The following is a 14201-nucleotide window of genomic DNA, read 5'->3' on the forward strand; positions in this document are numbered from 1 at the left end:
TAAACTGGTTGGGAAAATTCGGATGGAACCCTATGAAACTCTGTTGACTGGTGCGTGACGCCTTTATATTTGGCGTCTGCACGTCTCTCCCCTCCATTTAGAATCAATACAGTTCAGAGTATTTGGCTGCTATAAATTTCCACGTGATAAGCCACTTCCTTGAGCTATCATTTGTGGCCAGATTACTTCTGAAAAAGAACTGTAAAACTCGGTGGACCTTATTTGGTAAAATAAAAGAAATAGTTTAGTTATAATAGTTTTTCAGTTTATATAAATATGATACCGATATGTACAAATAAATGTTGTGGTGTCCGGTTTATATAATATGTTTGTTAAACCTGTATATAATTTTTCTTTACATAAAGTCACCGTAAAAAATAATACAAACTAAAAGTCTGTTTTGCACAATTTCAGTACAATTTTGATCCAATTCACACAGCTCCAGAAAGTTAATTCCCATGATCGGGAACATCTTGGGTTGGGAGGCTCCAAGAGTCTGCAGAGACCCTGACGGCGATGCACTCTCGAAATTTACCACTGGGCCAAGTGGTTACTTGGAAACCCTCTCGTCTCCATTTGCAGAGACTGTGAGCTCGATGCCACATCATTGACCACATGCAATTGGCGTTCTGCTCAATAGCAGTGCTGAAGACATAGTCCCAGGTAAAGCAGTTATTGAGCCAAGTAATAATTAGCTCTTAGCATACAGGATAATAGGAGTAATACTAATTTACAGCTGTATCACTGCTGAATGAAGGCCTCCTGCCAAATCGATCACGGGGGTTGTTTGACCATACTTCATCATGCTGGTCAGTGAAGGTTTATAAAGATAGGGGTTTGGGGGGGGGGGACTCATTCAGATACCGCTTGCCGCTGATGTTAGTTGTGGTTGGGAATGGAACTCCCAGGTTCATACAGTTTTGTATAACATGAGATGTAAACAACCTGACCTTGTGGGGCTGTGGCAAAATATTGACCTCTCAATCTGACGGTCTCGAGTTCAGTTGCCATATAGGAGTCGACTCAACCTATCACTCATTGAAGGCTTATTTAAAATAAGTGGTTCTAATGGAAGTCAAAGGTGGTTGTCTTAATCGTACACTCATCACCACCATGTAAATGTGCGAATTCTTTTGGGCCGCCGAAGGGAAGAGAGAATAGTAAGCGGTGCGGGGGGGGGTACAGAGTGTGTAGGCGGTGCAACTGCTCTGAGGAAGCATCAGCCAGAGAGACCCGGGTGCTGGGCGACATTCGGGTGGGAGGTGGGGCAGGGGGAGATGGTTAGGGAGCCATGCAGGGCCACATGATCCAATACAAAACTAAAGGGCCTACGAAAAAAAAATGACCATGTATTTTTGTATTAAAAAAAATATCTTATAATATTTTTAGGCGTACCTTCTTTTTTGTCAATATCAAATGAAATCTGCTTATCTGCGACACACAGTGCGCTCCCATTGAATTAGGGCACAGGCTAAATAATGAACGTATCAGTAACGACATCTGTCCAGCGGCTGGACGAAGAAGGCGTGAAACAAGCATAGTGACAGGGGCAGTAGTAGTGACATGGGGTAGCATCAGTACCGACTGTAGAGAATTATCACTGAAGGCCTCCGGAACAGAGGTGCCTAGGGCCTAGCCCTACAAGAACCTTGATCTGGCCCTGGAGCCACGTTGCATTTCTTGCACCGGGGGCCTTTCCCAATCACACTATACCGGTGGGCAAGGATACACACCTGGCTGTTGATGTAGTCGGTTTGTTGTTCTAATGTTCTGAGATCCCAAGAGCACAGGAAGTTTACCGAGTGGATGCCAACAGTGTGTATGTCTCTGTGTGCATCGGATGTGTCAGAGAACTGGCATTCGATGACATTGAATAATTAGTGGAGCCAGCATTGGCTTTAGCGGTTGCCCTTTTGTCCTTTGCAGCTGTTCATTTTCTTAATTCCTTGACTAAAGAGAAAAAAGGCATTTGCAAAAAAGGGGGAAATTAATGTTAAAACTGGCTAATGGTACGTCTATATATAATGTAGCGATATTTACTATTTAATGATATTAATAGTAACCGCGAGTACTTTTTTTGTAGAGATTTTCAGGCATTAAATACTGTTTGCCCTATATGTAACCAGATCACTTTCAGAAATTGCAGCAGGCCTCCGAGTCGGTAAAACCCGAGTTCATACACCAACCAGATACAACTGTGCACTATCATCATCATCAGCAGCAGCAGCTTTATAAACCCTGTGGAGTGGCTGCAATTTGCATTATCCAGACTATTTTGTAAGATGTTGACAACAGTTGCATTATCAGTGAACGAGCCTAAACTATAGGAATTTGTAACGTTTGCCACTGGCAAACACATTTCTGTGAAGGAAAAGCACCACCCAACGCTCGTTTAGTCCTAAAAATTACTTTTGACATGTTGTGCACTTTAACATCTTACGAAAAGTACACTATAATCAAAAGAGTATTGTTTTAGACAACCCGTGGTTATTATTTGGATGAATACTTATTTGTTTTTAATGTAGTTTTCTCTCTGGGTGGTGCAGTGGCAGAGTCTGTCTCACAACTGGAAGGTCAAGAATTTAATCCAAGTCAGCGGCTTACTTGGCCCATAATTTCTCCAAAGCTAATAACATTATTTTAATAGGATCTCTATAATCATCACTCTATGACGAGACTGACCTCCGCCATGGAAATGTGGAATTCCAACTCCATGTTTAGGAATACCAAAAGAGATGAGCGATGAACATTGCCAAACTATTATTTCAATATACTTATCAGTTAAGTATTAAATTATTGTGTATAAAACTATTAACTGGTAGCAAAATTTTATCAATTTACAACTGTTTGTCAATCCTCTGCTGGATTAAGGTCTCCCCACACTGTCAGCTATGGGGGCTGTTTGACAATACTTCAGCATGCTGGTCAGTAAACGTGGGTGATGAAGCAGTTGGTACAATGTATGGATGAATGGTCACACATACGGGCACTTTCTCACATTCTGAACCCTCTTATGCAACATAGCGTGCAACAGGACGTAAATCAGAGCACCTACCTCTCCTGTATGTGTGTATACTTGGTTATACTTGGTTATGCAAGGAGTCTCATTTGATCATGACGTGTCTTGTCGACGAGTTGTCTTTTGCAAGTTTGTACGTGGTCATGCAATATTCACGTTTGGGGCGTTTGAGTAAAGACGGTTGTGGTGCTTGCCGTTCTAAACGAGGGCCCAAAACCCCACTGTTGTTTGAGCACACTTCGGAATCCAAAGAAACGCGTAATGATGATAATGCGCTCACATAGGCACTCAATATGCACCTAAAGCCGACGCGAAGTCACTCGCTGGCCCCCACAGTAGCCGCAGCAAAATCAAACGCATGCCCGCAAAGCACATTGAAAAAGCGCGCACGATATGTGCACATGATCGAGGCTTAAAATAGCCACACCGGCGCAAGCTTCTGCTCTGCTCTGTGTCCCGTTCACAAAGACCCCCATGCATAATGCAAGTTACGGTGTGCCGTCTTGCATCAACGTGTGTGTAGATTCTGTGCGTCGTCAGTAAAACTGTCTCGCCACTCACATGACCAGTGGGGTGGCACAAATTCAATGCCCCCCCCCCCCCCCCCCCCCCGGAGTCGACGGTGCAAATTTCACGAGCGGTCGGGCTATTAGATCGCTCAAGTAATCGATTACTCTTCCAATTATCGGTTTGATTACTCAACTAATCCGATAAAATAGTGGGGTGGGTGGTAGGAGGTTGGGAGGAAGTTTTGGCACTGCTCCCATCTGTGCCGCTGAACAGGAGGTAATGGGCAGGGCTTGGTAATATCGGCACCAGCAGCCTCGTGGCTCATGGGGGGGGTGGGGTTTCCTGCCTTCAGGAGGCATAATGTGACGACTGTCGTTTGCTTCAAGGGACCACAGGCAATCGGCCACAACAAAGTATTTGCTTACAATTGTTGTTAGGTTAAATGACTAAATTAACTTATTGGTGCCACCAAAATTTCCACATTTCCATCGCATGATGGCCACTAGTGACCGTCTATCGATTGGTGTTGATTTTATTGACCCTGGATTTTGGGATTCAACCTCTTTTGAGTTGACCCTGACCAGAATTCAAATGAATAACCTTCAGGTTGTGGGTTTAATTACACGCGAATCATGGTGCCATTTAACCGCGTAGTTATAACATTGCGTGACGTGGCACGATCTACCACTGCTTTAGTCGCCCACTGCATTGTGACTATCTGGTAACTAAGCTCGGCCGTTCCGTCAGATAATTAGCCTTGCAATTTCTCGGACGTATTATTTTGGATGTAAGCAGTTGTTCAGCTAGACTTGTGCCTAATGTACTGAAGCTTAACCTGGTGGTTGGTGGTTTACACGTGTCAACACAACACGAACTAGCCCACGTAAATAATTGCCGCTTAACCCAGGAAGCGAGCGTTGTTGCCGCGTCAGTGCATCGGCCATGTCCATTCTATCATCGAGTAAACCGAAGCTGAAATGCGGCGACCACAATCCTTAAATATTCTATCCTCGCCCTCTTTGGTACACGTCACCTGGCCACCTCGCGGGGCTGTGCGAGATGGCCGGCGCATATCGGTAAGAGCCAAGCAGGGTCGCCAACCTATCTGAACAGATGTTTGAGCATCGTGTTCCCCCCCCCCCCCCGCTATGATGGGGTTTCCCCCAGGGTCATCTGACGAACACAATACTCAGGGAATTTATCCAAAAAGCGAACAATGCATGCGGGTGGTGGGTGGGGGGAGGGGGGTTCCTTCTGAAAAGTGTCCTCGAGATTCGTCGAGGCTTTCCCTGGATTTAAAGCGGGTACGTTGTGGTCAATCCGCCCTAGCCTCGAGCCTCCCTTGAGTCGCGCGACACGGTGCTCCTTAACATGCAGTGCCATGCCACAATGGCACGTCCCCCGCCTGCCGTACCCCGGGCACTCCGCTGATTTCTCGAGACAGAGCGTTAATGGCCGCCCCTCTTGGTTCGGCGTAGGCAGGCAACAGGAGCCGATGGGAGCGGATGCTTGGAAAGACGTCACCCCGCTCGCATCACAGCGTGCAACTATCGCTCGCGCTGGCCACGTTTTGCTGGACGGGGGGGCCGTGCTACTCGGAGTGGCCAAGGTGCCCGTGACAATTGCCCGTCGTGAGCGCTCGAGGGCTCGCGAATTCCGCGGAAAACAACGTCTCGTGTTCTCGCGGCGACCTCCTTCCGGCCGCTCCCAATGCCCGGTGAATTTTTTCGCTCTGAGGAAGGCGTGAGAGGTCGATGTCATGGGCTTAATGACTAACCCATCAAGGAATGGGTAGATTTATTGCCTTTGAGCACACTGCAGTGTTACGCCGTTTTCGCCTTTTTTTTTCATTCAACCAGCTCGAATGTATTTCACAAGGGTCAATGAGGGCGTACTCGGGACAACGTGCTCTTTATTTTTGCCTCCTGCCTGTTGAAATACGTGGGGTAGAATTTTCCCATGGAATTGTTTTGTATGGACATCCTTGCATCCGTTGAGGGTGTAACCTTTGAAACGAATACCTTGCTATCCAGGAGAGCCTGCCGAGTCTCAAGGCTGGTTCGTTGTTAGAGTCCTGTATTTTTCTGTTCCGCCAATTTCTTTGAAAACTACTGTTTCTCCATGATATGTTTTAACCATGGAACACCGACGCATTGAGAAGATAACATTTGAAACGATCTGTACTGAAAGGTCAACACATTACTTGGTGTACTGCCACGAGCTGACCTCTCTGCCACGCAGCAATTTGAGAATTTTCATTGCACGCGATGGAATCGGCATGATCCGACCAACCCAAGCTCAGTCGGCCACCCACCCACCAGCAAAGCCCTTTGTTTGATTTTTTTGCCAGAACATTTAGATCATTGCCTGGAAGTGGTGATTGCAGCAGTTAGAAGCCGGCCAGCCAGGTTCGATTCCTGGCCACGGCTAGCATCAGTGACAAGTGATATCTGAACTGATCCCAGGTCCTATCTCCTGTTGTATATGCCGGGTCTTGAAAATTTGATGAAAATAATAAAAATTAAATAAAAAGTTATACAAATGCATAATCATCCGAAATTATGTTAATTTATGTAATTATGCACATAAATTATGCTAATCTTTTTAATTTATGTCAATGAGGGCAGTTATGATAATTAGGCTTAGCTTCGTTGCCCAGCCAGAGTCGTATCATCAATCGGGATAAGACAATTAATCGTATGAAGTTATGCAGGTGTGATGTAAGTATGCCAGATTAAGCTCGGCTTCGTTGTCTAGGTTCGTATTATCGATCAGTATAATACAATTATTCTCGCTTTAACATTTACTGATTATGTATTAGTGTTATGTCAGGTCTCCAAATTCAAATCTCACCGCAGGATACAGTTCTTATAATTAAGATTATTAAGCATGAACTCAGGAAAGAAACACTCAAACACTTCTGTGTTAAGCAATTTTAATTCTAAACAAAACCTTAACACTCTAAAATGCGAATTCTTATGCTTGAAATTGTCAACACAGTACTCGAGGAGATGTTCCCCTCATTGATCCATACATTTAACCCTCAATGATCACGTTTGTTAACTGGGTAACAGAACAATTGATTACTTCCTCAGAGTAACACGAGCATATACGGCAAATAGGAATAAAAATTCATGCGACGATATTCATACGAAAGGCAGTAAAAGCAAATTATTATAAAAGGCAGAAGTATACGTCAATAGATTCATCAGCAAGTTTATATAATTAACGATATGTCTTGAAATAAGGGTGTGCGACGGGGTGCGTGCCCTCCTACGGGAGATTCTTATCTTTGGCTACGTTTTAATTAATTCGTGGACAAGGTTATATGATAAAGAAACAGGTTTAACACGATAGTCTCTCTGTGAGCGTGTAGATTCGTGACGAAGGTTTCAAAAGTTTAGTATGTATCGATTCATCTATTGGTAATTTATGCAATTGGAAGTAAAATCACATAAAACAAAATAAGAAGAAAAAATATATTAATGTAAACGACGTATTCTTATCACTCGATGAGCCGCGATGCCTTCACGGCCAGCTGATGGTTCATGCACTTTATGATTAGTCTTCTTATGAATGATTCGTGTATGTGTTGAGTGTGGATACGTTCTTGATCAATTCTTTGCGTCAAGCAGACGCCAGGTGATGCGTTGTAATGCGTGGCGGTGTGCGTATCGTACGGATAGCTGGGTTCTCCTTCTTTCACACGGGCGGCCGGAGTTTGGTCCACAGCCGGTTGGAAGAGTTGGCACGATGCTCACCGTCGGTGCGCGATGATCCCGTCGACAGGTAGCACCCGCAGCTCGTCCGCTGGCAGCTGACACCCTTGCTTGGTGGCGCTGGTGGCGCTGCTGCACGCTCTCTCCTGCTCCGGCTCTCTGGCGATGAACGACGCTTTCGTTCGTTGATGGCAGGCTTGGTCGACTGTTTGGCGCTTTACGCCCTCTCTGACGGATGATGCTGGAATTCTCGTCAGCTTAGCTCGAACTGCAGTGGCTGTTGTGAGTCGATGCCCAGAGCGGAATGATTTTCGAGCGATACTTCTTCTGATGGCGCTGAATTCTCACGGCGTAGCATGTCACTACTCCGGCGAGCCTCGCCATCCTGGATCAGTTGTGGACTCCTCTTCTGCGTCGGTGGCTAGCTGGTCATCTTCGGTAGCTGATGGTCGCCGTCTTCTGCCGCTGGTAGCTGCGTTCAATCTTGGTTTTTGTCTCTTTTTATGCCAAAAATTCCTTACTCCGCTCGCCCTCTCACAAAGGACTGGAACTTACTTTGATCTCGCTCTGTGTTGTGGGGGGGGGGGGGGCTGTACGTGTGTGTGTGTCATTTATTAAGCGATCTTTTCATCCGTGGGACACAGATGCCCCCATCCGGCAATAAAAATAGTAATTTCCCTCGCTCTGGGTGTTACGTTCCTTGCTATCCCGTGCTGCGGGAAGACAAAGATGGTTGGGCGGCTCTTTTCCTATGGAACACAGTTTATCTTGGTTGTATAAGTTTGACCTATTTCGCCTCATCCCTTCTCGATAACCCTCGGTTTAATACTGCATAAATATTATTTGGTTTATGTTTCCTAAGATTTGTGATTTAACATTGTCATCACCACGCATTTCCTAGGGTTTATTAATTTCGTCCCCCCGTCTCTATCCGGGGATCGGTGCTGTTATACTATAGTCATTTTTTTTGATGTCCTGAGTTTTAGAGGTAAGTTTCTTGACGGTTGAAATTCATATTCCTTGGTTTTTGTAAGGTCACGTAAATGGCAAGATGTGATATAATTTAAGATGAATAACATTAGTATTAATATTATGTATGAGAAGTAATAACCCGCTATGTAGATTGTAGTCCGGTTTTTTTTTATTGTAGTGAGTGTGTGGACAGTCTATGATGTCGACTCATTTGTTGCTAAGATCTGAACTTTAACCGTTGTATTAATAGTAACGAAAGGGGAAATTATTTTAGAATTCACCTGTGAGTGGCGCCTGGTTGTCTGTGCTCTCAAAAAAGGGGTATTTGAAGTCCTGTAGAGTTCCCCTTGAGTCTCATTAATAATTTTCCCCCCTTTTCCTCTGGTTTTGGTTTATTACTTTTTATGGCCTATCTCCGGCGGCCTGTTGTGTGTGAGGGAAGGGGGCTGTATCACCCCCTTTTGCCCCAAGTGTAACCACGATTGAAAAAAGTATATATTGGCAAAATCCTTATTAATATCAAAAAACAAAAATGGAAAAAAAGGCCTATATATACAACACTCCACCAACCCACACTGATCAGCTTGTTCAAACAACCCCCATGATTGACCCTATTCAGCGGTCATCCATCAGTGGATTGAGAGCTGTAAATTCTATTGAGTAGTATCATTTAGAATGAAGGCATCGACAGTATATATAGCCTTATAGCTCGGGCGTGCTTGTTTTGTAGAAGGTGTGCTGCCAATTGGTGTGATGCAGGAATGCACAACAGCCACCTTGTGTCTTGAAACGTCACTTCCAGTAGACCAAAATACAGGCCAGCATACGGACGCATGAAGGGAGTCTTGTGGTAATTCAGGGGTTGAGGAAATTGTATCCATTTATTAATTTTTGCCGTGGGTCGTACATTCAAGGTGAGGAAGAGTATCAAATCAAGTTTGAAGAGTATCAACTTTTCTCGCCGTTCAAAGTCCTTTTTAACTTTGGGCTTAATACAAATTAAAGTACATCATATCTTCTACTTGGCAACTCAAGATATCTTGGAATTTGATACTCAATTGAGGCTGCTTTTTTTTCTGCACACCTGTAGACACAATTTATTAACCCGTTCGCAAGTCTAGACTGGTGACTCAATTTTGGTGTTCCCCTGGCTGAGACACGGCTTTGGGAAATGTTCACATTGCAGCGTATTGTAAGAGTTGGTCCTGGGCCAGTGGTGGATAGTCTACATTATTATGATGGGAACCAGTCTTTAGATAAGACTTCAAACAAAGTGGTACTCAATGTGGTCTACCTCTAGAGATTTGATATGCTGAGTAAATCCCTGACTGGGACTTGAGGGCATTTACTTCAATTTATTTAACGAGGGGTAAGCAACATAATGGGCTGAGGATATGCTGTTGTAATTCACAAATAAATGTTAGAGCATGGTGATCCTATAAATCCTCATTGGCGCCGTCTTATCGAGTGAAGAGCTAAACAACCCGTAGAGTGGGGAAGAAAAAAACCCAGCACGTTCTCCAAGTGGAAATGTGCAATTTGCAAATAGCATGCTTCTGTGTTATTGTGTAAAGCATTACGATCGGTGCAGCAAATAATGCAATGCTAAGAGTAAAAGAGAAGTAAAAAAGAAATGACTCCATTATACGGTGGAAAATTTCGACAATCGGGGAAGCTTGTACGTGAAATATGCCCGCTGAAGTTTCACAGACGAAGAAAGAGCTTGAATGTGGCCATGTTGCGTGTTCGTCGAAACGCATTTGTAGTTTCATTTGAAGATCTCTCCGTATTGTTTCATCGTCTGTAGTCCCACAACAACTCCGTCACACGTTTATTCCTCTGTTCACTTGTGTGCATTTTTATTTTTAAGGCTAAATGGAAAAAATATTACTCGCTTTTGTTGTCATGGATACTGTATTTACATGGACAAAGACAAATGTTGCACGAATGGGACGATTACCACACACTCTCCGATAACGCGCCGCATTCAATTAAGCCCGATAATACGGCACATGTGACGGACAGAGATAACATCGTGGCATTCAATTGTCACGGGTTTATCTATAATTTTTAGTGCTGTGTTCCGATGCCGAAAAAATGCCGATTAATTTTTACATACTAATATGAGAGTGCTGATTTGGGGATAGAATGACCCATGTGTGAGACGTGTGTCACCGGTGGGGGGGGGGGGGTGGAACATGCGAACAGTATGCCATGATAACACGTAGCGGGTTTTCGCGAGCAGTATTATTCATTAGAAAAGGTTTTTAGGTTACATCGCGTTATTATAAATGTGTCGCAACCCTCCACCACCCGACACGGCCAATCAGTCAAAAATGTGTCGCGTTAAAACGCCAATTAATTATTTCTTCAGCCCACCGGTGTGTTTGAAGAGTGAATCCACAACATTTAGAATTTGAGTAGTACGCCGTTTCGCTGGTAATTACATCCAGCATCTTCGGGCGATTTGCCAGAATAGTTAGAATATAGTTAGACTATTCTGGCAAGTTGCCCAAAGATGCTGGATGTAATTATCAGCGAAACGTCATACTCAAATTATAAATACTCTTTGGTTATTTCGGTAAAGTCACGTAGATATAAAAAAAAAATATCTCGTAGATCACGATGTTTCGATCGCAACACAACAGTGAACACTTTACCTGGTTGATCAACGTCCTTCCAAAGATTGCAAAAATGTGCATCTATCTTCTCGCTTGAAGTTGGCCGACTCTCTGAGTTGCATTACATTTCTAAGTTTGCTAAGTTTGATATTTTTTCTTTGTCTCTCTCACCCTGTTCCCTCTCTGAATTTCACCCCCACCCTCTCGCCCGTTACGGCAGCCCCTCCCCCTCCCCTCCCTCCCCCCTCCCTCGGATCAGCTGAGGGATACCTAGCTCTGCGATTTTACATTTACTTGCAAATTCCATTTATAGCCCCGGCCCACTTACCCACCTCAAACCTATATAACCTTTGTCTGCAATAGCTCTCTCGCTACATTTCTTCCTGCCTCAGCACTCCGCCTATGGTATTTTTTCACCTGAAGACGAATGCTTGTGTCGCGATCGAAACGTCGTGATTTATTGGTTATTTTTTTTATCTGCGTGACTTTACCGAAAGAATCAAAGAGTATGAATTCCTGCAGTCACGAAAGCTTCAAATCAACATCAAATTCTAAATGTTGTGGATTCACTCTTCAAACACACCGGTGGGCTGAAGAAGTAACTAATCGGCGTTTTGTTAACGTGACACATAGTTGACTGATTGGCCGTGTCGGGTGGTGGAGGGTTGCGAAACATTTATACTAACGTGATCACACCCAAAAACCTTTATTATGAAGTCTGCCATGAGGTGATTTTCGCGTTATAATGGACAAATGTTGGCATACCCACAATGCAGATGATCGAATATTTGCCAGCGCACATCTCTCTTTGCGTGTGCACTACAGCTTGTTATGATAGAATGAGCTCTTTGTTTTACTTGGTGTCAGACACATGTAAGATACAATTCATATTATTTAACTGAAATCCAATTCACAAATATTACTTTGCGTATGAAGTCAGACCTGGGTTATTTGACTTAGGAAATGTTAAATATTTAAGTTTTGGAAGTGTGGCCTCTTGCAGTATCACGCACGGCTCTGCTCTCATTAAAGATAATGGCACGGGATTTTCAACATCTTCAGGAGGCGTCGTGCACTTCGAAAAATGTTGCGGATATAACCCTGTTAATCTAACGCCACGATGGGTGGGGCATGCGTGCAGCATGGAGAAGGGCAGGTGGCAGGCACAGCCATTGGAGTGACTATCCAAAGTTCGGTGACCAAGGGGGAAGTGGGATAGTGTTACGTTTTTTTCCTTTGAAGGTCAGGTGTGAGATCGAACAGTACCAAGGAAGCAATGTTATGCTGCCTGCACCAACACCACTGGCCACGAAGATTACCACGTGGCTTAAGCTATAAATCAATTTGTAAACGGGCTTGGTGGCATCCATGCTGCTGGTTGGCCTTTCTGGACTCTTGTGCCCAAAAGACAAATCAGATGCTCGTTAGTTGAAATCCCAGTCGCTGTTTGACTCAGCCCATCATCTTCATTGGGTTGAAACATGTTCAACTTTCACCAGGAAGCCAACAGCGCTCACCTTGCGGAGCGACTTGTCCCCAGGTTGTACGCGATAACGTGGAATTTTCACCACTGGCTCAGTACTGCCCGATGCTCGTCAGAGTGACGTCCGACTTTGGAGGTTACTTTTATGGAGGCTTTTGACGGTGGTGTTGTTCATAAGAATGTGTTTTTTTTCTTTTACCGTAGAACGAGAATGCACAAATGCACAGCGGTTGATGTCATAACATTTCCCCCCACCCCCCCCCGACTAACTGTGCTTAACACGCCACGTAGCTGCAGCGTCCATTCCCGAGCTGCCTTGCCGCTTCATCGCCGGTGAAGCGGCAAGGCAGCTCGAATCCATTGTCGCGGCATAAATTCTCGCTGAAGACATCGCGCTGCGCGGCGTCCGCTGGTGGCGTGGCATGGATCGCGGCGGCGCTAATTGAGCACTTCGGCAGCAAGGACACTGCACATTGTAGCTCATTTTTTTTTATCATCCCCCTTGCCGTGGCAATGAAACGCAGAGCCGTATAGCGCACACGGCGTGGGCTGACGTGTTTACAGCCACAGCAGCTGAACGCCCGGATTGGCTCGATTACATTGAGCCCCAACCAAGAGTCTCCAAAGTGAAATGGTTGGCGGAGTGTTTCTTGAACGCTCGGTGGCAGCACGATGCTATAGCGTGCGCCCGGAGCGCCCGGCCATATTGTGCGTTTCCTAATACTTCCTTACAATTAAACTCGCCGCATTTGCTGTAAATTGTGCCAATGCTTTGAAAGCGACGTTCACCCTGATGTGATTTATGGTTGGGTGTTTGAAGGCAGAGTTGCTGGAACATACACAGATGGAGCCAATGTGAAAGAACCTCCTTCAATGTCGTCACAATATGCCTGTAGGAGGCATGACCGCAAATAGGATTGTGATCTGGTTTCAGATTTTTTTAGGTGTTTTTTTCTGTCGTAAAATTGTTTCTTGCTAACACCAAAAATACTAACGGGTAATATTTGGCCACATGCCCAAGAAGTACCTTCCTGAAAAAAAGACTCGGTGATGCTATCCTGACCATTAAAAAAAGTTTCACAATACATGCGTAGACCATTTTTGATGTGTGGTTATCGCTGCATATCAGTCTTTTTTTTACCCTGGATATGCAGGAATGAAAAACAGCCATTCAGCCTTCTTCCACTAGAATTTGTATTTCTTTCTATCAGGTTTCGAGGTTTCTGGAATCAAGTACACAGGTAAAGCAGAATCATGACTTATCCCTAAGTTGCATGATTAGTATGTCACACGTGTACTGTTCCGTGGGGGGCACTGTGAGTTCTTGTTAGTAATTAGGAGTTGTGCAAATTGCTCCAGGCAAGTGTCCTTCATTGCTGTCTCATTGTGGCACTTAATCCCCAGCCACCTCGAGCTCGGTCACGCCGCCTCCTTTTTGTGTTTTCGGCAACTCTGGTGCTCTTACTCGCAAACGATGCGCAGCACAATCCTCAAAGAGCAATCGTTTACATATTGAGTGATGCAGACGTCCGCGGAGGCGATGGTGGTATTTAATTTGTTCGTTTTGCAAAATCGGGTGCTTTGGGTGGATGATTGCATTTCGGAGTCCTGAGAGATGACAGTGGATCTAGGGACCCTTCAGCAGTGGCTTGATCATGGCTGCTAATAATGGGATTAAGTAATCCTACAAAGAATACGACGCAATTTGTGTGTGTACGTGTATAGTCCTCTGTCAAGCCACTGCTCCCCATACCGCATGGACTGTGATGGTTTATTTGACCATACTTCACCACGCTGGTCAGTGTGTTTTGGTGAAGGTTGAAAGCATAGATTTTGGAAGTGCACAGTGCAACAATGGGTTTCGTTGGCTTGCAGGA

The 14201-nt window shown here is 44.7% G+C and overlaps 1 protein-coding gene across 4 annotated transcripts in view; it reads left to right on the forward strand.

Moving 5' to 3' along the window:
* Positions 1-14201, forward strand: part of KCND1 (potassium voltage-gated channel subfamily D member 1) — a 500895-nt gene that overhangs the window by 122721 nt on the left and 363973 nt on the right. The window lies entirely within an intron of this gene.

The sequence above is a fragment of the Petromyzon marinus genome, chromosome 30 (assembly GCF_048934315.1).
Source record: "Petromyzon marinus isolate PM22_M1 ecotype Great Lakes invasive population chromosome 30, UKy_Petmar_22M1.pri1.0, whole genome shotgun sequence".
NCBI classification, from domain to species: Eukaryota; Metazoa; Chordata; class Hyperoartia; order Petromyzontiformes; family Petromyzontidae; genus Petromyzon; species Petromyzon marinus.